General features: G+C 37.7%; 1 protein-coding gene across 4 annotated transcripts in view; it reads left to right on the top strand.

Annotated features, from left to right (window-relative positions):
- The window catches only part of ZNF385B (zinc finger protein 385B), a 337,178-nt gene that overhangs the window by 16,197 nt on the left and 298,916 nt on the right, over positions 1–22,065 (top strand). The window contains exon 1 of one of the 4 annotated variants that reach the window (XM_043894313.1): positions 8,610–9,410. The exons of the other annotated variants lie outside the window; for them this stretch is intronic. The gene's annotated coding sequence lies outside the window, so the exon portion shown is untranslated. Of the gene's footprint in view, positions 1–8,609; positions 9,411–22,065 lie in introns of those variants that run through there. 4 annotated transcript variants of the gene reach the window in all.

The raw sequence follows: 22,065 nt of genomic DNA on the forward strand, positions 1-22,065 counted from the left end.
ATTTATACCCAGAAACGGAGCTTCTTACTTTAAATAAATTTGTAATTGGGAAATGGTCAAGAAAGAGAAAGGTGGCCTCTTCATTCCTCGTCTTTCTCTGGGGCATCCACTGACCCATGGGAAAAAGAGGGATGATGTCATGGAAATAGAGTAACATAGCCCACCAATCCCTCAACCAATCTCCACCCCTCACTGGGAGCTGTCTGAGTAACTCTGGGCCTCCTTAAGGATCATAAAAACAGTGAAGGCAGCGTGCAAGACTGCTGCTTGGTGGGTGAATGTAGCTATGTCAGATACTTATGCCAGATACTGTGCTAAGAAGGTTATGTCAGTTGAAGCCTCTCAACAGATTTTCAAGGCAGACACTATTATTATAATGGACAATGCGAACGAGGAATAAAGAGGTTGGGTAGCAGCCAAAAGAGGCAAGGCTGGAACTTGGAACAAGGCAGTCTGATTCTGCAGCCCGATTCTTCACCATGGTGTTACTGCCTCTCATCTATGGAGATCAGCTGAGCTGGGCAGAACTAGCCTAGCGTGTGCTTAGAGGTTACTCCTGCTCAGAGAATTTACTTGATGTGCAAGTTCAGTCAGAAAATAGGGGCCCTAAGTTCTCTCTGGCTGCATCCGGTCTATGTGGTAAGGCTGGGTTTCACTGTTCAGAGGACGTCCCCCCTTCTCATTCACTGATACATGAGACTCGGACACTCTCCCCTTTCCCGCTGTCTAGTCACTAAGTTGTGTCCGACTCTTTGCGACCTTATGGACTGCAGCATGCCAAGCTTCCCTGTCCCTCACCGTCTCCCAAAGTCTGCTCAAACTCATGTCCATTGAGTTGGTGATACCATCCAACCATCTTATCTCCATTTTCAAATCAGAAGCAGGTAAATCTCCAGATAGAGGAATAAATGTTAACTTCACATTCTGTTCTCCTTGGGGAGGGTATGTGTCTATCTTGGAGAATCCAGCTGCCCCAAGGATTATGCTGGGGAGGATTGATTTCATTCTGGGCTTTAAGGATCCATATTTCCTCAGAATGGTAACGGATTCTCTCTTAGGGGCTGACCTGTGATCCTGCCTTTGGCAATGGATGGTACCTGTGAGATCAGACCAAGAGCACGGAGGTTCTGCGGAATTGTGGGAAGAGAGACACACCTGTGCTTGATCTGAGGTGCACTGGAGATAGAGTTATCACGAAAAGATTAAAATAATGGCTCTAGGCCTCACAAACCAACAAGATAAGTATGAACATCCTCATGTTACAGATAAGTAAATCCAGAGGGAAGGAGATCTGGAGCCTTTTCCTAAGGCCACACAAAAAGATTCAAACTCTAAGATCCATCTCTCTCTCTACATTACCTCTCATAATTCTTTTACAACAAATTTTTCACAAAGTACAAATGAAAAGGATTCAGGACTATTTTCTTATCATCAGTGTTTACTTTTTCCCCATTGTTTACTAACTAAAATGCCCATTTTCTCTCCCACCTTCAATTAAGTCAAGCAAAGAGAGTGGGGAGAAGTGATTCAAAGGGAGTAAAGAGAATGTTTAGAATCATAAACTGAGAAAAAGCTTGACATGTGTAAAAAGCTGAGTCGTGCCTGAAATTGAGTAAAAGGATTAGAAAGAAAGATCAGAGATTTGGGGAAGATTGGCAGAAGGCTTTATAATTATTATTATTTTTTATTACGTTTAAAAATTTTCATCATGATTCTGTGGGCCAGAGATGGGGGCTGGTTTTGGCTTGGTGGTTCTCATCTGGGACTCACTGGAGGCTGCAGGCAGCTGACGCATCACCTGGGTTTGGTCGTCTCAGATGGCCTCAGGCACGTCCAGCAGGTGATGCTGGCTGCAGGCTGGGTCACTCTCGTCAGCAGACTTTCCTCTTGGAGGTTAGGCTAGGCTTCATCACACGTGGGTCACAGAGTCACGCTGCTGGGTAGCTAGAGTGGAAGCTGCAACCACAGGGTTCTTTTGGTCCACACCAGTCACAAGACCACAGATTCACCTGGTAGAAAGCGAGACTCTGCCTCTTGGTGTGAGAGGTGGCATCTTTCGTCTGGCTGAACTGAGTAGATTTTAAGTTGAGGACGCTGTGGGGGCAGAGCGGAGAAAGTAAGGATGGATTTTGTAACAGGAAGTGGAGGTAATGGTTTGGAGGTGGAAATGGAGGGCAAGATCTGAGGTTGGATTGTCAGCTGGAGCATTTTATACTGTGTTCTTTTCTTTGCTGCCATATTCTGTGCTTCTCTTTGATGCCTCCAGGAGCTTCCGTTTTTGTTTTTTTTTTCTTCTTTCCTTCTTTTTTCCAGTCAAAGAGAATTTATTTTTAATCTAAGAGGAAGTTATTTTAGCCATAAAATATAAGAATGACTAAACAAAGAAATGTGTAAAAACATAGGACCTGTGTGCTTGTTATTGATGATCCCTTACTCTCATTCCTATCTACAATCAAGAAACAGCTTCTAGGGTCAGAGCACTGTGATAGATATTGTAACTATTACTATGTGTGTGGAGGCTTTTCAAGGACATAAGTCACATTTCTTACACGGAAACTCATATATATTTAAAATGTAAAATTTATCTTCAAAAGCATTTTCTCAGACACTGTTGAACTTTGGAAATTAAACGCAAAACTGTAACACTCTAGAATTACCACAAGATGGTGCCACAGTATACTGAAAAGAAGATATTTGCCTTAATGACTCATCCCACCAGATTTGCTGGAACTTATCAATAGTGTGGAAAGTGATGTACAGAGAGGTGAGAATGTATGTGGGTCGGGACACGCTCATTTGACAGACTTTTTTTTTAGCATCTTCTGTGCTTTAGGTAGAATCTGTAGGAGGAATCAGGGTGTGTGTGAGAGAGAGAGAGAAAGAGAAATGAGGAAGGGGTAGGGGAGATTTTTTCCTCCAATTTTTAGAAATTAAACAGACTACTTAAATATCTTAATATCTCTCTCTGGAAGAAATTACAGTCTATTTTAAAATATATTAACTACAAACAAAGTGTTGTGTGATAGATGCAGAGATAGGACTAGATTCATCGATATGATAATATCTTTTCCTTTTGCAGGAGAAACATATGGTTTTAAATACATTCCTTTTCTTCATTTTTGATGAATCAGTGTGCATTTATAACTTAACTATGAAATCTTTTGCAAAATGTATGTGCCGTAGTGAATGTATATTAGATTAATCGTGTGTCAGTGAGTATCAGTGAGTTTCTATCAGTAAGGATACTAGGTAGATAAAGCATTTTGGTGTGTAGGTAGGTGAGTTAAATTATTTTCAATGCACCTATTTCCTTAGACCTCTTAGTTATAAGTCCATAACATCTTTTCATGGAGGAATTACTGTGTAACTCATTTATTAGATAGAGCCCATGTGATTTCTATAGTTTTGCAGGAAGGGACAGACTTGGAAGGGGAAAAAGTCTTGGTCAAAATATCACAGATGAGATCATTGAAAATAGAGCATATGATTTCTTTGGTATAAATCCCAGATCCTTATGAGAGAGTGTAGGAATTATCTCTTGGAATAATTCAGACCCAATGATGACACAGTAGAGAGAATACTTATCTATTTTTCTGACTCTTTGTCTTATCCAGTATTGATCACTATAAGTTTCTAAGCATTTTGCAAAATTGTAATTTAATTCTTCCAAATAAGAATAGAGTTAGTGGCCCATATCTGTACTCCCCAGGTAAGTTGAATTGAGTTTTATATTGTAGGACTTAATTGAGGTTGAAATTCCTTATGAATGAGAGTACAGCAATTTGGAATAGGATGAAGTCTCAAGTTATAATTCCAGACCTCCAAAATGTTTTGAGATAGAGCCTAGCCATTACGGATTGTGTCAGAAATCTAGAACTATACCTCAGGTCACCTGAAAAAGTCCTTATAGAACAGCTCTATATTCTGTACATGTGGCATAAAAATGTTAAAGAAGGATGTCGATTATATAAGTACAGAGCCCTAAGGAGTTGATATGTAAAGGAGTTTGAGTGGACCTTCTAAAAAAAGATTTAATAGGAGTGATTGGCCCTATTTTAGTGAAGGACAGATAGTCTTTTGCTTTAAGAATACTTTGGACTATGAACTTTTACATATATCATATTTATTAACAGATAACTTGTTTTATATCATCTTGGGTTTCAGTCTTTGAAGAACTAAGATTTAAAATTTTTAGATTTTGAAATTTAAAGACTGTCATGATAAGTGTCTGGGTGGCTGAGTGATCCGAGTCATCAAAGGCACCCTAAATATGGGTGTCTTACAATAGAATACATGTATGATCTATTTTAAGCTTATCTAAGGAGAAAGGCTTTCAGTAGCTGGCTCAATAGGAACTAAGATTATTGAGTTCAGATTCTCACTGGGGGATGAGTGTATGGTCACCCCGACTGACCACCTTTCTTCACACAGATGTTCTACTTTCATACTTTGTTGGCATCACAGCCAAGGAAACTGTTGGACATTGTTCCAAGTTAGACAACCTTGTACAATGGTACAGGTGACCATGGGGGTGCTGTTCATTCTCGGCAATCACAGTTTTTCTGGATCCAGTTCTTAAGGCAAGTTGAGAAACATGTTTGCACTTCTCCTGATCACATGAGGAGTTTGGAGGAACTGGGTGGTCTGGGTATAGTATTTTTTAGGGGCTGCATATGATGGCATTTTCCATCATGTTGGCCTGCTTCATTTTCAAGGGGCTGACTCTGGTGGGCCTGTCTTGCAACTCAGAGATGTTGGCCCACATATTCTGAAACTTTATCTTTTCTTATGTGGATGTGATGTAAAGAGATGTTGATTTTATTCCTGGGCAGTTACTGACTCCAAATAATCAGTTACTTTTAGAAATTGCAAGGATTTCATCATACCACCAGGGCACCATTTTGGTTGCTAAAGAAAGATTTGGCCAAATTATGTTGTACTGTCAGAAATGAATAAACGCTATTGCCTTTTTTCACAGGAACATGACTTGGGATCGTATTCTAGATACTAACATTATAGCCACATATGCCATTGTACTTTGTGCAGTGAATAGGAAGACCATTTTTCTCCCAAACACCCTTAGGATTCCTCCCCACTGCAAGTCTGGTTCCCAAAAGGCACTCAGGAAAGGCCTTTATTTGAGGGGTTAACTGTCGTTTTGGGAGACTTCCCAGGTGGTGCTAGTGGTAAAAAACCTGCCTACAATGCAGGAGACATAAGAGACATGGGTTTGATCCCTGGGTCAGGAAGATCCCCTGGAGAAGGGTATGGTGACCCACTCCATTATTCTTGCTTTGAGACTCCCATGGACAGAGGAGCCTGGCGGGCTACAGTCCATATGGTCGCAAAGAGTCAAGACGACTGAAACGACTTAGCAGCACACACCTATAGTTGTTAATTTTTTAAAATAAAAGTTGTATATATTTAAGGTGTTCAACATAATGAGTGGATAAACACATAGTGAAGTGATTACTAGAGTCAAGCTAATTAAATATATTTGTCTCTTCATATATTACTTCTTTTGTGTGTAGTGAGAGCAACTGAAATCTAGTTTTCATTAAATTTCTAGTTCATTTGACCCTTGAACACTATAGGTCTGAACTGCATAGGTCTACTTATGTTGTTGTTCAGTCGCTTAGTCATGTCTGACTTTGTGACCCCATGGACTGCAGCATCCCAGGCTTACCTGTCCATCACCAACTCCCAGAGCTTGCTCAAACTCATGTCCATTGAGTTGGTGATGCCATCCAACCATCTCATCCTCTATCATCCTCTTCTCCTTCTGCCTTCAATCTTAGCATCAGAGTCTTTTCCGAGTTAGCTCTTCGCGTCATGTGGCCAAAGTATTGGAGCTGCAGCTTCAGCATTAGGCCTTCCAATGAATATTCAGGATTGATTTCCTTTAGGATTGACTGGTTTGATCTCCTTGCAATCCACTTATACGCAGGTTCTTTTTGCTAGTAAACCCTACAGTACTAGACGATCTGCAATTAGTTGAGTCTGTGGATACAGAGAAGCTGTGAATATGAGGAGCCTCGAATATGGAGGAGCTTTGGATAAGGAGGACCGACTATATAAATTATATTCGAGTTTTCCACTGTGAGGAGGGTCAGACCCCTATCCCTGGCATTGTTCAAGGGTCAGTTGTGTTCAATACAGTATTATTTTTGTCATCATGCTATACATTAGAGCTCTAGACTTGTCCTTCCTTTGTGTTATAACTGCAACTTTTAATTTTTTGAAAAGATCTCATAGAAGATGGTGAATATTCTGTAGGTCTGAAATCTTAAGTCCAGTGTCAATGCTTTGCTGTGTTAATACTCTTCAATTTACTTAGTATAAAAAAGTATTTATTTGGGAAATAGACTCATAGGAAAACTCCAAGTAAACACAATATAATATTCATGTGTCTTAAGAATATATTTTTAAAATGGGCTTTAATGTTATGCAGTTTGAATATAGATTGTAGAGTGTTACTTTTTTTTTTCTGTAAGTGATTTTAAAGAACTCCTGTCCCAAATAGTGTATAAAATAAAATATGGATGTTTACTTCAGAAGATAAAGCCTTTTTTTTTGTTTGTTTTGGGGAACAATGAGAAAAGGGTGAGATAAACCAATGTTTTATGCTTCATTCTGAAAACACATTTTCCTTTTAAAATTTACTTTTGGAAAATTATAAAGTATAGGTTGCTAAAAGTAGTATTTATGTCAAGTCCCTTTCAGTCTACATTACTTTGTACTATTATTTATTATACTACTATTTATTATTATAGAGTAAAAGTCCCTTTTGCTCTCTCTTACTGAGTGTAGAGTAGGTCACCAATGAACGCTCGGCGCTCTCACCGTTGTATCTCACAGCGCCTTGGCATGGGAATTCTGAATGGCTTCTTCTCACCTTCTGTTCCTACGTTCCAGTTTTGTCATCTTGCATTATAGCGACATCTCTGCTCTCCTTTGTGTCTCAGTCTTAATAGCACCTTCTTGTATTTTTTCCTTATCCTGTTAAAGCAGTACTCATCTCCAAATCTCTTGCCTAAGCCAGAGAACACTGCTGAGGTACCGCTTTCCAACCCATAACCTTATAGTAGTTTAGGTAAACAATTTGTACACATCCATAATCTCTTACCTGCAGTTCCCCAAAACTAAGAAACTCTGAAAATTAGAAGGTTTTGTAACTTATACTGATAGCAAAACCTGACCTGAACTGATGTGAGGTTAACAGTAGTCTTTATTTATCCTGTCTAGTATTAATATGCACATATTTTGCTGCAGAATTGTTACTATGTCTGATTATAGACTGTTGCCCTCGACTCTACTGGAAGTATTATATAATTCACAGTATAAGCAGAGTGTTATCTTTATAAAATCTGAAAGCATTTGAATTCTGAAATGCATCTGGCACTAGGGATTTTAGATAAGGGATGGAGGACCTATAATTAAATATTTTGGTTTTTATTTTAAGCTTTTTTCTTATTACCAGGGAGTTGCATGTATTATATGAGTTCTCATAATAATATGAGTTCTAGGCACACAATATCTCATAGACTATCTTCTAAGACAAGAAAAGTACAGAAGAACAGAGAGAGATGACATGAAATAATTTCTGAATCAGTGATACCCAATGCCATTTCTCATAGTCCATTCAGTTGTTGTCCTAGGTTATTCACGAGGCACTAAATGAATGGAATTCAGGCGGCAAAAGTGATCATAAAGATTTAGTACATTCTCTTATGACTTGAGTATGTGTAACCACTTCCCCCTTCAACACACACATGTGCATCTCCACTCATATATGTCTGTAACTGTCTTCAAGGAAGAACAAGCAGCTAGTGTCCTGCAAGGAGGCAATTCCACACCTAGGGGCATGAGACTACTCAAGGGAGTTTGATGTTTAATGTTGCTCCAGTGTGCTGTGTTCTGTAAATATGTGTTGTGGCATAGTTTTTATTTTTATACAGATGTTTTAGATTAGATACTACTAAATATATCTACGTCTAAGAGCTGTGAGTATTATAACAATTGAATACAGTTATCTATAGAAGATCTGCAAGTCAGGAGTTGCATTTATTAGATCCTGATTTTCTCTGCCTTTAGAGTCTCAATGAGAACCTAAAACTCATTTTTAAAACTTTGAATAGAACCTTAAATATGTGCTTCGTCAGTGCTGCCTACTAGGAATTTCTCCCAGCTATTTTTATGATTTTTTTGATAAATGTTTTATGTCCCTTTTACTTTGCACTTTGCATGCACATGTCAAAGCTCTATATTTTGTTATCTCAAATCATTGCTGCTATTTTCTGGGATTTAGCCACCTTGTGCCTTTTTAAATCTACGTCAACTGGCTCTTGCATCTTATATTTTACTGATAAAAGAGGAAGGCTGGTGAAAGGTGAAGGTATAAATTTGAGGGTGGCTGGGTTAGGGATGTATGGATTTAATGAGCTGTAGATTTAAAAAACATAATAAGCAGTGAGAGACTATGGGGTTAAAAATATTCTCTTCCTTGTATGTGTATTTTCTCATTACACAGACTAAATATATTTAAATGTTTATTGTTTGAAAATTCATCTTAGAGTAAAATTGATAGTATTTTGCCCTGGCATAACCTTGCACATTTTTACTATTATTATTTTAATGTAGGGACAGGCACTCGGGGGTTAATGAATATTTAACTTGCTTTTTAACAACATCTGTGTCAAATATATGAAATTTTTTTGTTGCTGTTACAGTTGTAATAGCCTCTAGTGATTTCATTTGTCTGTAGAAAAGTCCCAGGGACCTACAGCTATTTTGTTTTTCTGTAGCTTTTATGATAGGTCCTTATAATATAGACCACTGATTTCTTCTCTGTTATTTTGCTCATTGTTGAAAAGCCAGAGCTATTTTTAACATTTACACAATTTCAATAGACGATTTCTTCATTCCACAAGGTTTGGTGCTAAATCTGTGGAGCCTTTCATAATCATATCCTTTTCGGGGTTTGCTTGAATTTGATCACAGTGGCTGATTTCATGCATTGATAATGAAGGCTTAGGTTGCCTGTTTCTCAGCATAAACCCACCTCGGACTTGTAGGTTGACAGTGCTTCTGGCTTCAGCAGGCGTGGAGATATAGAATTGAAATGGCTCTGTTTTCTTTACAAATGACTCAGAGTGTGCTTGTCCTTCCCTAAAATGTTGCCAGCGTGTAAAGGATTTTCAATGAGCAGTGCAATAAGCCGGCATCTGGGGAGGTTTGGAGCTGCGCTGATATAGCGTAGGGCTGTCACACAGATCATCAGGGCTGGAGCCAAGTCTCCGCAGCCCCGCGTGTGACACTGGCCACATCCTGGAAGTTTTGTTTATCCAACTTGGTTGTTCTTGAAGCTGGTGGAAGCCCTGCCAAGATGTGGAGTGGACTTCCTAGCAGAGGTGAGCATTTTTATTCTAAAACTTGGACATTGGGCTCTGGGGTGTCAATAGCAGATTCTTTCGAATGCTGTGTTGAATCCTGGGGAGTTGTCAATTGTTTTTTATCACGTCGCACTGACAGATCTGAAGGGGTAGCAGTGAAGAGCCATGTATATGATTCTATAGTTTTGGGGGGAGTAACTCCTTAAATGGATGTAATAGTGTTCTTTTTATTCTGTGCTAGCTGTTTGCCGAGGACATCTTCCCAGTAGGTGACTTCCTTTGCATTTTAAACATTCGGAACAAGTCAGTGATATTATGTTATTTGCTGTCATTATTAAAAGTAGGCAATTAGCAGTGTTATTATGTACTTCAGGTGTATATAATAAAGGCTATGAACTAAATGTACTTTGTAGAATCTTTGCTGTGAAAAATATATAGCAGGAAACAACAGATATTTATGAGATAACTAAGAAAGTAAGTGAAATAGATTGCATACTGGAGTTGGCACCTTGTTAAGCTTGACATTATTAATAATTAAAAGTTATGACCTGTCATGCACTGGACAATCTAAAGTAATTGATTTTCAGAGATGTTATATTAAATGAGAGGAGGAGAAAATTAGCAGCATTTCTTCATAAAACATGTTTCAATTAGATGTGACATTTTAAATGTAGCAGATTTTATCATTTAAATGTAAATAAAGGACTGACACTCATATGGGGAGTTAAATGAGTAGATAATCACGCTGAGACGGGTCTGATGTGGCTTTATCAGTACAGAGTATTTGAACACTAGCCTGATAAGGGCAAAATCAAAGTTAGCTTCCAAGTAGATGGAGTCCTCTTGCTTAGGCTCTTCTAAACTCTTAATTCCTACGTGATGAGAAGCTGTTTCTAAAGAAGAAAGGACTGTGACAGTTATGATGTATTCAATAGCAGTATGCTTATTAAGTGCCTGTTTAGTATGTTAGGTCTGCAGAGAAATCTATTTTTATTTGATTGGAAGCTAGCATGGCCCATGGGGTATGTATATATATGTGTGTGTGTGTGTTCCTGCTAAATTTATTCAAGGCAGCTGTTTTATAGCTTTCAGCTCTAAAGTTATAGATAAGTGTGTATTTGTTTGACGGAAGATTCGAGAACCCCATTTACTGCCAGTACATGTAAAGCTTGGCTAAGCACACGCGTCAGGAGCAAACCGCTTGTGTTCGCCAATCTGTCTCAGCAAGTCCCAGGGCCACTATCTTGCTTGAAGCCACTGTGTGCTTTTGAAAGCATGAAATTAGTTTTATACTGAGCACATGGTTTCTCATTTAGCAGCTCTTTTTATGGTAATGGTCAATTTATGGTTCACTGCCAGGATTTCGGTGTTCTGTCAAAGCTGATAGCTTCTGCTAAGGTGTCTCTAGGAGATAAATTTTTGTGAAGCAGAGGGAGGGGAAGACCTCATTAGACTCTCAAGAAGAGACTCTTACCTTCAACCCAGTCTACCTTCCAGAATGCGTTGTCATTCCTCCAAAGTTCCTTTATGCTGTTTGATCCAGGACCTACAGATTCAAAGTTGCTAACATGTACCACTTTGTATCTTACTTGACATGTGACATCAAAATGGCCATGTTCTGAAATGTAAAGTATTTGTTCATCTTTTCGCAATGCATTTGTATAAAACCACTCTATTAGTGCTGACTATATTATGTCATTCATCATCAGGCTTATCTGCTTGCTTGTTAACACATTCTAGAGCACTGTGGGAGAGGGTAAGGCTTTTATATATTTTCTAGTTGATATAAACTACCCATGCTTCATTATACATATATGTGCTATGAAGAGGGTTAGTTAAGGAACAAAATTACATTGTCTGAAGATACATTAAAATGTTAAAAAAAAATGTCTTCTTTCATACAACTGCCTCATCTTAAAAAGCAAAAGCTCTCAAATGCTAAAATTATAGAAATATTAAAAATAGTTTTTGTTCTCATAGAGTGATAAAAGATGAAATGTATAAGCAAATGTTGTGAGAATGGTTTCCTCAGCATTTTCTTTCCATCAGAAAATAACCCTTGTTGAAAGTTTTGCTGGTAATAATGCATTTAGAAATAGAGGTGATCAAAATTAACTACTAGGACATTTAATAAAATGTTTATTCTTGGGTTTATTCTTTGCATGGCAGAAATAAATCTAAACAGGTGAATTCGGATACACTGAAATGGTGCTATTATACTTTTTCTTTCATTTGATTTTGACAGTGGAACTGCAAATGCTTTTAAAATCTTGCACTTACTGATTTTTTTTCTGGTTAATTCTTGGATCATTGCCTAGGTTAAGCGATCTCACATGATTAAGGATTCAAGATAAAATGTTATTTATTGAAATGCAGGGATGTATTATGTGCCATTACAATTAGAAGATCTTCTGTTTTTAGATGAAGCCTAATTTTAAACTATTTTTCTTCTGTCCTTTTGGGAATGTCATGTCACAAGTTATCATCAGATAGTCAAGGGTATTTCATTTTAGATTTTGACTTACAAATAAGTGTCTTATATTTCTCACTTCCCCAAAGCCCATGAAACAAATTGGGTTTGTGAGTTGAGAATTAGAAGGTTAAAAGGGCATTGAGATTTTTTTCTCTGAAAGTCCTGATAATGTAATGTGTTTAGTACACGAAACCTTTAAAGAAGTTTTAGAACGTCAGAATTCTCTTAGAATAGTGAAACTTGTCATATTACACAGATCATGGAAAATTCATTAGAGGAAGTGAAGGATAATTTAGCATATCTGCCTGGAGTCTTAGTAGCAATTTTTCTTCACAAGAAGGATTTAGAAAGTTATGATGAGTTATGATGAATCTCAGTGATGTACCTGCATCTTTTCACTTTTCTATCAAGAGATAGCAATCTGGAATTGCCTTTAGCAGATTTTAAAAATGATTAGTTATGAAATATAGCAGATGAAGTCAGCCTGTGTTAGTTGAGAAACAGAATCAAAGTGTTCTTCAAGTTCATTGAGTTTTCCTGTTGTATACATTCAATAACTAGTTTGGACTATCTATATACTCTGATTTCCCTGGTGGCTCAGTGGTAAAGAATCCCCCTGCCAATGCAGGAGATGTGGGTTCAATCCCTGGGTCAGGGAAGAGCTCCTGGAGGAGGAAATGGCAACCTACCCCGGTATTCTTACCTGGGAAATCCCATAGATGGAGGAGCCTGATGGGCCATGGTCCATGGGGTCACAAAAGAGTTAGACATGACTTAGCAACTAAACAGCAAATCTATATACTCTGTTGTTTATTTTGAGGTATGTTGCTGTGGTGATGAATAATTTTTAATATATGTATGTCCCATAAAATATTTAGGACATATAAGTGCTATATATTACTTGTTGTTTAGCTGAAATGCAAATTTGAGTTACTGCCCTGTATTTATTGGAGAAGGAAATGACAACCCATTCCAGTATTCTTGCCTAGAGAATCCCGTGGATGGAGGAGCCTGGTGGGCTGCTGTCCTTAGGGTCGCACAGAATCAGACACGACTGAAGTGACTTAGCATGCATGCATGCATTGGAGAAGGAAATGGCAACCCACTCCAGTGTTCTTGCCTGGAGAATCCCAGGGACAGAGGAGCCTGGCGGGCTGCCGTCTATGGGGTTGCATGGAGTAGGTCATGACTAAAGCGACTTAGCAGCAGCCCTGTATTTAATATGGGAATCCTACCTGGCTTCTATATAAGAAGTTGAGTTTCTAATTATTACCCAGAAAACTGGGTCTACCAAAGCTCAAGTGGAGGTTTCTCTTTTCTGTAAAAGTGATCAGTTTCTACTGTTAGAGTTTATGCCAGGAAACTCCTATGATAAAGTTTCTGTTTGAGAAACTTAAAATGGTATAAAAAATAGGATTGTTGGAGCAGAAATCATGAGTAAGGCTATGAAAGCTTCCTTGTCGTTATTGAGATAAAATAATAAAGACAGCACATTGAATAATAGCTGTCAGTAAGATTTTAAATAAATCACGAGAATTATACAATTTCTAATTGTTTTGAAATCCTTTGCCAACTAGGACATTTTCAGGATTTTTCTCACTCAACAGGTTTGAGATACTTATAAATTAATTTTATTTTGTTGCATAATGAGAGGTCCCTCCTTCAAGGCCCTTCCACCCTCCATCTGAATTTTATTCAGTATTAATTGGCCTTTTGATTTTAAGGCTCATATTTTGGACTGCTATTTCCTAGGTTTCTCAGGGAGGCAGTGTATCTTGAAAACTTGACTTAGAAGGATCCTTGGATTATTCAATGTACCACAGCTGAGTAGAATAAACATATTTATTGTGTACCTACTATATGCCTTATATAATATCAAAATATTTATAGGCAGGTTTTTATTGAATTCTTATTACAACTTTATATTAGTGCACTATCCATTGTACAGATGCTGAACTATTTATCAAAAATCCTACTCCCAACCTAGAGTTACTCTATCTTGGCTCTGAATGTCACTCTTACACAACTGGGCAACCTGCCTAGAGGAGAATAAAGGCTTATCTTCATATATCTCACCTAAGACTGTATTGCAAAATTCTCTTTGCTCACTTAGCCTTTTCCATTACTTTTCTTCTCTCTTTTCACTTCTTAATATCTCCCTCCCCCACCACTATTTTTGTAAATATCCCCAACAGGAGTGACTAGACATCAGTATCTAATTTGATTCTCAAAATGAGAGAAAATATATGGAGAACTGAATCCTAAAAATGGTAACAGAATTTTGTGTTAGAATATCTTCCAGGTGATTACTCAATAATGTAGAGGCAATGTTCAGAGTAATTTCTTCAAGCTACACTTTTTATACCCAGTCTAAGAGGCCACCTCAGTTCTGTAGTCAGGTGACATGTCAGACCAGGAAGCCTGTTTTGAGCCCAGATGGATCAATTGAGTGTGAGAGCAATTAACCCAAGTTTAGAAATGGATTAGCACTACTAGCCCAATAAGGAACTGCTTAGTAAATCATATCTTCTTTCAGTTAAATGGTAACTCCCTTGCCCCCATGATCTAGTTAATTTCTCAATGTCTGTTATCCTAGGACAAATTATAGTTGACTTCCAATTTTTCATGCCTGTTAACGGTATACCACTATTTCAATTTTGTTATTTTGGATACCAAAAGATAGTATTTTTGGCCTCCCATCATCAATCTCTTTTCTACTTTTGCCTAGTTGCAAATGTTACTGTAATGTTACACATTACTTCTAATTGTTTAAAATAATATTGGTGGCCTTCTCTGGCATCTAAACTGTACCGTTTGGGAAAAGATTCTGATTCCTCCTTACCTTAAATAGCATTATGTTCTAGTCTCCATGTCAGCTCCAATGTCCTCCTACTTAACGTCAGTCCTATTTGGCTGTGTGGTCTGTTTGTTATGGCAAAATGCCAATGTGAATCAGTAATTTAAATTTCTATCACTAAATACCTTCAAAAAACTTTTTTTTTCTATGAAATTGTTCTCAAATTATAAGAAAAGGCATGGTGGTTAAGTAAAAGTTGCCAGTAGTTTGGCAGACTCCATATCTATTAATTTCCTAAAAGATGATATTATCCAATAGCTATATTTTCTTGGCAAATGGCAGTCGAATAATAAATATATGCCTCCCACAGGGAATGCCTGTTCTGTCAGAGTGAGGAGACTTCTGTCTTATTTCATCCAGGGAGTCTGCAATACCACTGGGGCATTTAGCTGAACATCCTTTTGCTGACATTTCAGAACTGGTGTGTGAATTTCACTTGGAGATCTATGGTAATTCTAGTTCTATTTTTTTCTCTGATTCATTCTTTGGTAGTGTTGATTTTTTAGAAGATGATAGAGGAAATGGCTTTATATCCAGAAATGTTGTCTTTATTTCAGTAAGTTAAAGTTGTGTTTCTTCACTTAAGTTTTTTTTTTTTTTTTGGTGCTGGAGATACTGGGAAAGGGAATCTGAGTTTTGAGTAATTTCATTACTCAAATATTCAGGAGCTAGCGTATTCAGAAATGAATCCACGGGGGCTTCTTTTTCTAATATCTGTGTGCATTTTATGTACTTTTATTATTGTACAATGGCTAATACTGCATCCATAATAAATTAGTTAACTCTTGCTTAACTGGAGCTTTTGGATTTTGTACACTTTAGGTACACAAAGTACAAAAAAAAGTACCTTTTTTTTTTTTTTTTTTTGAGGCAAGGAATATTACTTTATTCAGAAAGCCAGTTGGCCAAGAAGATGGCAGACTAATACGTCATAAAAACCCATCTTATTGGGGTCAGGATGTCAGGTTCTTTTATAGAGAAGGAGAGGAGCTGAGGAAGTGTCATGTCTGGTGTCTGACTCTTATGACCCTGTTGGCTGTAGCCCACCAGGCTCCTCTGTCCATGGAATTTTCTAGGCAAGAATACTAGAGTGGGGTGCCATTTCCTATTCCAGGGGATCTTCCCAATACTGGGATACAAACTGCATCTCTGTGTCTCCTGCATTGGCAGGCAGATTCTTTACCATTGAACCACCAGCGCCACTGTTGGGGAATTGTTGCAGGAACGAGCCAATTCTGATTCACAGATCTGTTTCTTTGACTTTAACCTTTTTTTTTTTACCATTACTTTTGTTATTAGAGTGATGCATAGTGGCCTGCCTCAGGGAACCTTGCCCCTCTGCCTGAAGAGATTAACACATTCCCTCCCTAAGGATGGTCTTTCCAGGAGATATTTGCAAGATAATGTTTTTCACTTGGGCTTCCCCAGTGGCTCAGTCCGCAAAGAACCCACCTGCAATTCAGTAGACCCAAGTTCAATCAGGGTCAGGAAGATCCCCTGGAGAAGCCCATGGAGTTCAAGAGTCACACATGCACCCCAATGATGCAACAACTCCCCACTGTCAGTGTCTAATGCACAGTCTGGTGACAGCTGGTTCATCTCACTGGTTCATCAGGTGAATCTTTCTGGGAGTGCCTTCTATTGGTGCCAGTGTTCCAAATGTTGAGATTTATTTTCCTTTGTTCCTATTTGGAAAGTGTCTACTTTACATCTGTAGACTGAGAAATGTTGGACCTCAAACCTAGGAGGAAGCATCTCAAGGAATTTAATGCTTTTTTATGTATGGGAAGATGGGAGAGTCAGGGCTCATTAAAATTATTTCCTTGGTGTGAGGTACACAATCATTTTTATGCAAATAAGGAGAACAAGCAGTGGACGCCATTCTGTGTACCCAACAGTTAGAAACCTTGTACTGGGTTGTGAATCATGCTTTAATTGGGGTAAGGAGAAACATGAATGGCTTAGAAATGGTCTCTAACACATATTTCTTGCTTCAGAACCTTTACATGTTTATATTCATTTAATCCATATAACAACCCTATAAGTAAGTACTATTATACCTATTTACATCTACAGAAACTGAAGTTTGGAGAGGTTAGGTTACCTGCCCAAAGTCATGCAGATAACTCAGCTGGGATTGGAACCCCGGAAGCTGGACTCCAGAATCCATGCTTTTAACCATGTCCTAGACTAGCTTTCTAGAAGATATTTAACACAATCTTTCTTAATGTCATCTTGTGAACACAATAGAAAGCTGTTGTCTGAATGACAGTGGACTTTAGTGGGTTTAAAACTGCTTGAACGCCTGCTCCAAAGTGTGCTGTTCTAGGTCGCTCAGTCATGTCTGACTCTTTGAGGCCCTGTGGACCGTAGCCTGTCAGGCGCCTCTGTCTGCGTACCTGGCCAATGTTAACTTAAAGTAAAGCTCCAGGACTCTGCAATGACTTGGTGAGAACATTGGTTACCGTGTCTTTAAATTTATGGATGATATAAAACTGATAATAATAACATAGGAAAATAATAAAAACATAGGAAAATACAGCTAATATAAATCTTGATATCAAGGCCATGTCCTATACCATATAAAGTAGAATCTCTGACCCCAACCCAGAAATCAGTATTTTTAAAGCTCCCAAGGTGATTCTATAACAATGTGCAGACCTACTTAGAACCATTGTTTTAGAAAGATGAACCAACTCCAACATGATCAATTTCAACTGCAGTACATGGAAAAGGGAGTGAAAAGAGATGTAGGAGATGTAAACTCATATAAAAGTCAAAACCATGTTATGATTACCCCCACCCCAATCTTAGTGGTGTCTTGGGTGGGACTAAAAGAACTAGAGTATCTATAATAATGAAGCTTGCTCAGCTGGCCAGAGCATGCATGGGCTTTGAGAGAAATGCAGAGTTTAGGTGCTTTCATTTGAGAGGGAGCACCATGGCCAAGGTGCACTGAATACTTTATCAAGGAGAGATCATTAGAGGATTTACTGTATCACAACATACGCATTATAGTTTTTAAATTAAGCTTTCAGGTAAAATTAAGATCAGTGAAATGGACTTTTCAGGAAGGAAGATTTTCACTTGATATAAAGAACTTTATAATAGGGCTGTCTGAATATGAAGGGATTCCTTTTGGGTATATAGGATACATTCCTCATTGGTGATATTGAAGCATAAAACACAGAATATGACTCAGGTGTGTGATAAATGAGGATAAGGATTGGATGGATGGTTAATTTAGATGAGCTTCCAAATTCAGACTGTATAGTTCAATGACCATGTTTAAGTTAATATATATGAGTGACCATTTGTTGATTGCATTAATTCTGCTTCTAAGAAGAGTGGCAGAGCACAGTGATAATGGAAAGAATTCCTGTGAGGTTCAAAGCCAGGTTTCACCACAGCTTAGCTGCATAACTATGGGCAAATTCCTTCACTTTCCAAGCCTCAGTTTTCTCATCTTTAAAACAAGAATAATAATAGACTCCACTATATGGATTTGTAGTAAAGATTAAGTGAGAATAAGGTATATAAAGTTCTTTGCATGACAATTTGAAGGAAAATAGGAGAAATATGAGATAATCAGAAGGTATCATAGGAAAAGCTGAAAGGTTGCCTAGTGATGACTCTATGATTGGCGTGTGGCAAGTATTTTAATAAATGTAGTCCATTATTATTTACAAATTATTCTTTGCTGTGTTATAGCTGTCTTCTAGTAAAAATTAGGGTCTGAGAGATAAAACCTAAAGAAGGTTGGGAGACAGTAACTAGAGTAGAGGAGACCCAAATGGAGTGGCACAGTATAGAAGGTTTTGGGTAGGTAGATGCTACATGAAGAATTAGAATTGAGTGGGAAAGAAAGAGTTATTGTAAAAGGGAATCAGAGAACCTTATTGCTTATGACTCCTCAGCTATTTCCATCCATTATTTCATTTGATCATTACCGTAACTCTGGGAAGTATAGTAGAAGTAGTATTTGCTCATCATACTAATAATAAATCAGATCAACAAAAGGATATGTAGCTTGCTAAAGAGAACAGAACTGAAAGTCGAGCATAGACCTCCACTCCACAGCTTCTGTGCATCACACCGGCTCCCTCTGTCTGGTTCTGTCTGCAGCCCCACTTGAATGGTTACACTCCAGTGAGAACTTACCAGTTGACTATAACCAATGTGTTGAGGTTTGGAAATTAAGGGAATGTGATCAGTGAATTGAGTTTAGTCCAAAGATACAGTTTTAAAGCTTTCCTGTTGATTGGAAGACAGCTTCTAAAGGTTAGAATGATAATTAAAAACTCAAGTAGTAGCTTTACCAGTCAAGGATGTTAACATCATTATCACATTTTATGGGATCTGAATACTTAAAGGACTCCCTGTGTAATGTAATTAACTATCCTTAATACACCTCATACTAAAAGGTGAGCATCTTAAGCGTGGTATAACAAATCCAACAGTTAATAGAAATCACCATATAGTAAACGTTTAATAGTTCAATGAGTCGAGAGAGGAGAAATTGTAGCAGACTGAAGTTTGTGCTTTGATTTCGAAAGAGCTAAACAATATCTGCAAAATGCAGAGAGAGACAATATGCTGTGACTTATTTTTTAGACAAAGTTGTAAGACCCCAAAACATTGTTGTATCAAGCAAGACAAAATTTTATAAATTATTCTGCATACTCTTATTTCAGTATGTATATTATAAGCATAGATGTGCCAATTAAAGTAATTTTTCAACTAATCAGAACCTTTAATTATTAGCTGTAATTGCCACAGTTATGCTTCTTGCTGACTAAGGTGTTATGTTTATTATTCTTATCACAATTGAATATGTTTATAAAATGCGAAAATAAATAGTTAAGGTACATTTCAGAAGCAAGCTCTTTGCCCAGAGGTAAGCATTTCTATATCCAAACAATATACATGTTCTATTAATGTACTTACCACAATGTGTATTATTATTTTAATCCAAACGGTAAACATGTTCTATTGTTGTACTTACCACAGTGTGTATTAATTATTATTTTAATGTCTTCCTCCTCTGCTGGACTGCCTTGGGGATGGGAACTATGTCCTAGTCTCAGTAGTGACTCTCAGAGCAACACTTGGCACGTAGTATATAGTATCCTTTCAGCACTGACTAAAGGATAGGATAATTGAATACAGAATCTGTGAATTCTTGTGGCAAACTCTATAAATTACTTGATATTGCTGCTCACAAAAATATTCATTCTTGAATTAAAATTACAGTGAGATACTATTTTTCTTACCTCTCAGATGGGCAAAATCAAACCTTATAATGTCACAGTGAATTAGCAAGTATGAGGGCATAGGAGCATTCTCATGCATTGGTGATTGAGGTGTAAATTGGTGCCTGTATTTGCAGGGCCATGTGGCAATAACTACCGAAACTTAAAATATACAGATCTTTGGCCCATCAGTTCTACTACCTCAGATCTGTTCAACATATATGCTTGCATATGCATACAAAGATACATAGAGCAATACATTTTTTGCATGTATCTGTATACAAATACAAGCTTTTATTATAGCACTATTTATAATAAAATCTAGAAAAAAACCCAGTGGTAGGTGATGATAATTATAGCTCATCCATGTTGTTTGATATTGTCTTAGCCTGGGTACCATATAGACTGGCTAACTTACAAAGAACAGAAATTTATTTCTCACAGTTTTAGAGTCCCAAAGTCTGAGAACAGCGTGCCAACAAGATTGAGAGAGGGCCCTCTTCCAGATCCCAGATTTCTCATTGTGTCTTCACATGGCAAAAAGGTGAGATCCCCATTTCTTTTATAAGAACATGAATCTCATTCATGAGGACTCTACCCTCATGACCTAAGCACCTCCCAAAGGCTTCACCCTTGAATACCATCACACTAGGTGTTAGGATTTCAGCATATGAATTTTGGAATCACACAAACATTCAAAGCTTAGCAGATATTATGCAGTAATTTAAAATAAGGCACCTCTACCTACTGTATAGCATAGGGAACTATATCCAATCTCCTGGGATAAAATATAATGAAAAAGAATGTATATGTGTGCATAACAGAGTCACTTTGCTCTGCAGCAGAAATTAGCACAACACTGTAAATCAACTATACTTCAATGTTTAAAAATTAAATGAATGAAATAAAATACATAATAAAGTAAAATAATAATTGATGTGGAATAGTGTACACATATAAGTAAAACAAACAATATGTGTAACAGATTTATGTGTGCTTCCCGGATGACACTAGCAGTAAAGAATCTGCCTGCCAGTGAAGGAGATGCAAGAGATACCAGTTTGATCCCTGAGTCAGGAAGATCCCCTGGAGAATGAAATGGCAACCCACTCCAGTATTCTTGCCTGGAAAATTCCATGGAGAGAGGAGTCTGGTGGGCTGTTGTTCATGGGATCACAAAGAGTCAGGCATGACTGAATGACTGAGCACACACATACATACATATACTTACAGAGAGTGATATATAGAGCAAGGAGGAGGGAGGGAGGAAAGGAGGAAAAAGAGGAGAAGAGAGAAAAGAAAGATGAGATAAATGATTTCATGAGATAAATGATTTCATAGAGAGACTGAAGACTGAATTCAAAGTGGAATAACTTTTAACAATAGTCCCTTTTGTATGGTTTGAAGTAGACTTCATTATACCCTTTTGTACGTTTGAACTGTTTAACATATACATAGTTTTGAGAATAAGAGATCTATTCATATAAAAATAAAAGATGGTAGAAGTGAAGGGGAGATGGAAGGAATATGATGTGATCAAAAATTATCACAGGAAAAGCTCATCTTGCAGGGTTGCAAGATGATGACTTCACGGTTTCTAGCTACAGTTATTGTATGGGAAAAGATGTAAAGCAGAAGCCATTTCACCAAGTAATTGGATGATGATCCAATATGTTGCCCTTCCCCCACCCCCCCAGTCAAGGTGAAAAATTGGTGTTTGGTCAAGTTCTGAGCAGGTATTGCATTAACTCTTTATGATTATTTCTAGTGCCTGACTGATGGTTTGTTTTTCCTTCCAGAACTTGCTAGAATACACTTCTCAAGTACTCATTATTTGAACACAAATCACTTGAGTGTCCCTCTCATAAGATCCTTCCACTCATCTTATTCCTGAGTGTTCATTTACAAGACCAGGGCCTTAGGGGATTTCAGCTTTGTGAAATAAAAACTTCAAAAAATATCCCAATGCAAGTCACACTACCATATTAAAAGGAATGGAAGAGAGAGAAAGACCACTTTAAAATATTAGTAAGGCATGCCTTAAATCCACAAATAACAGGATTCAATGCTTCACTGAGCTAACCCTATTTA

The sequence above is a fragment of the Cervus elaphus genome, chromosome 33 (genome assembly GCF_910594005.1).
Source record: "Cervus elaphus chromosome 33, mCerEla1.1, whole genome shotgun sequence".
In the NCBI taxonomy this organism is placed as follows: Eukaryota; Metazoa; Chordata; class Mammalia; order Artiodactyla; family Cervidae; genus Cervus; species Cervus elaphus.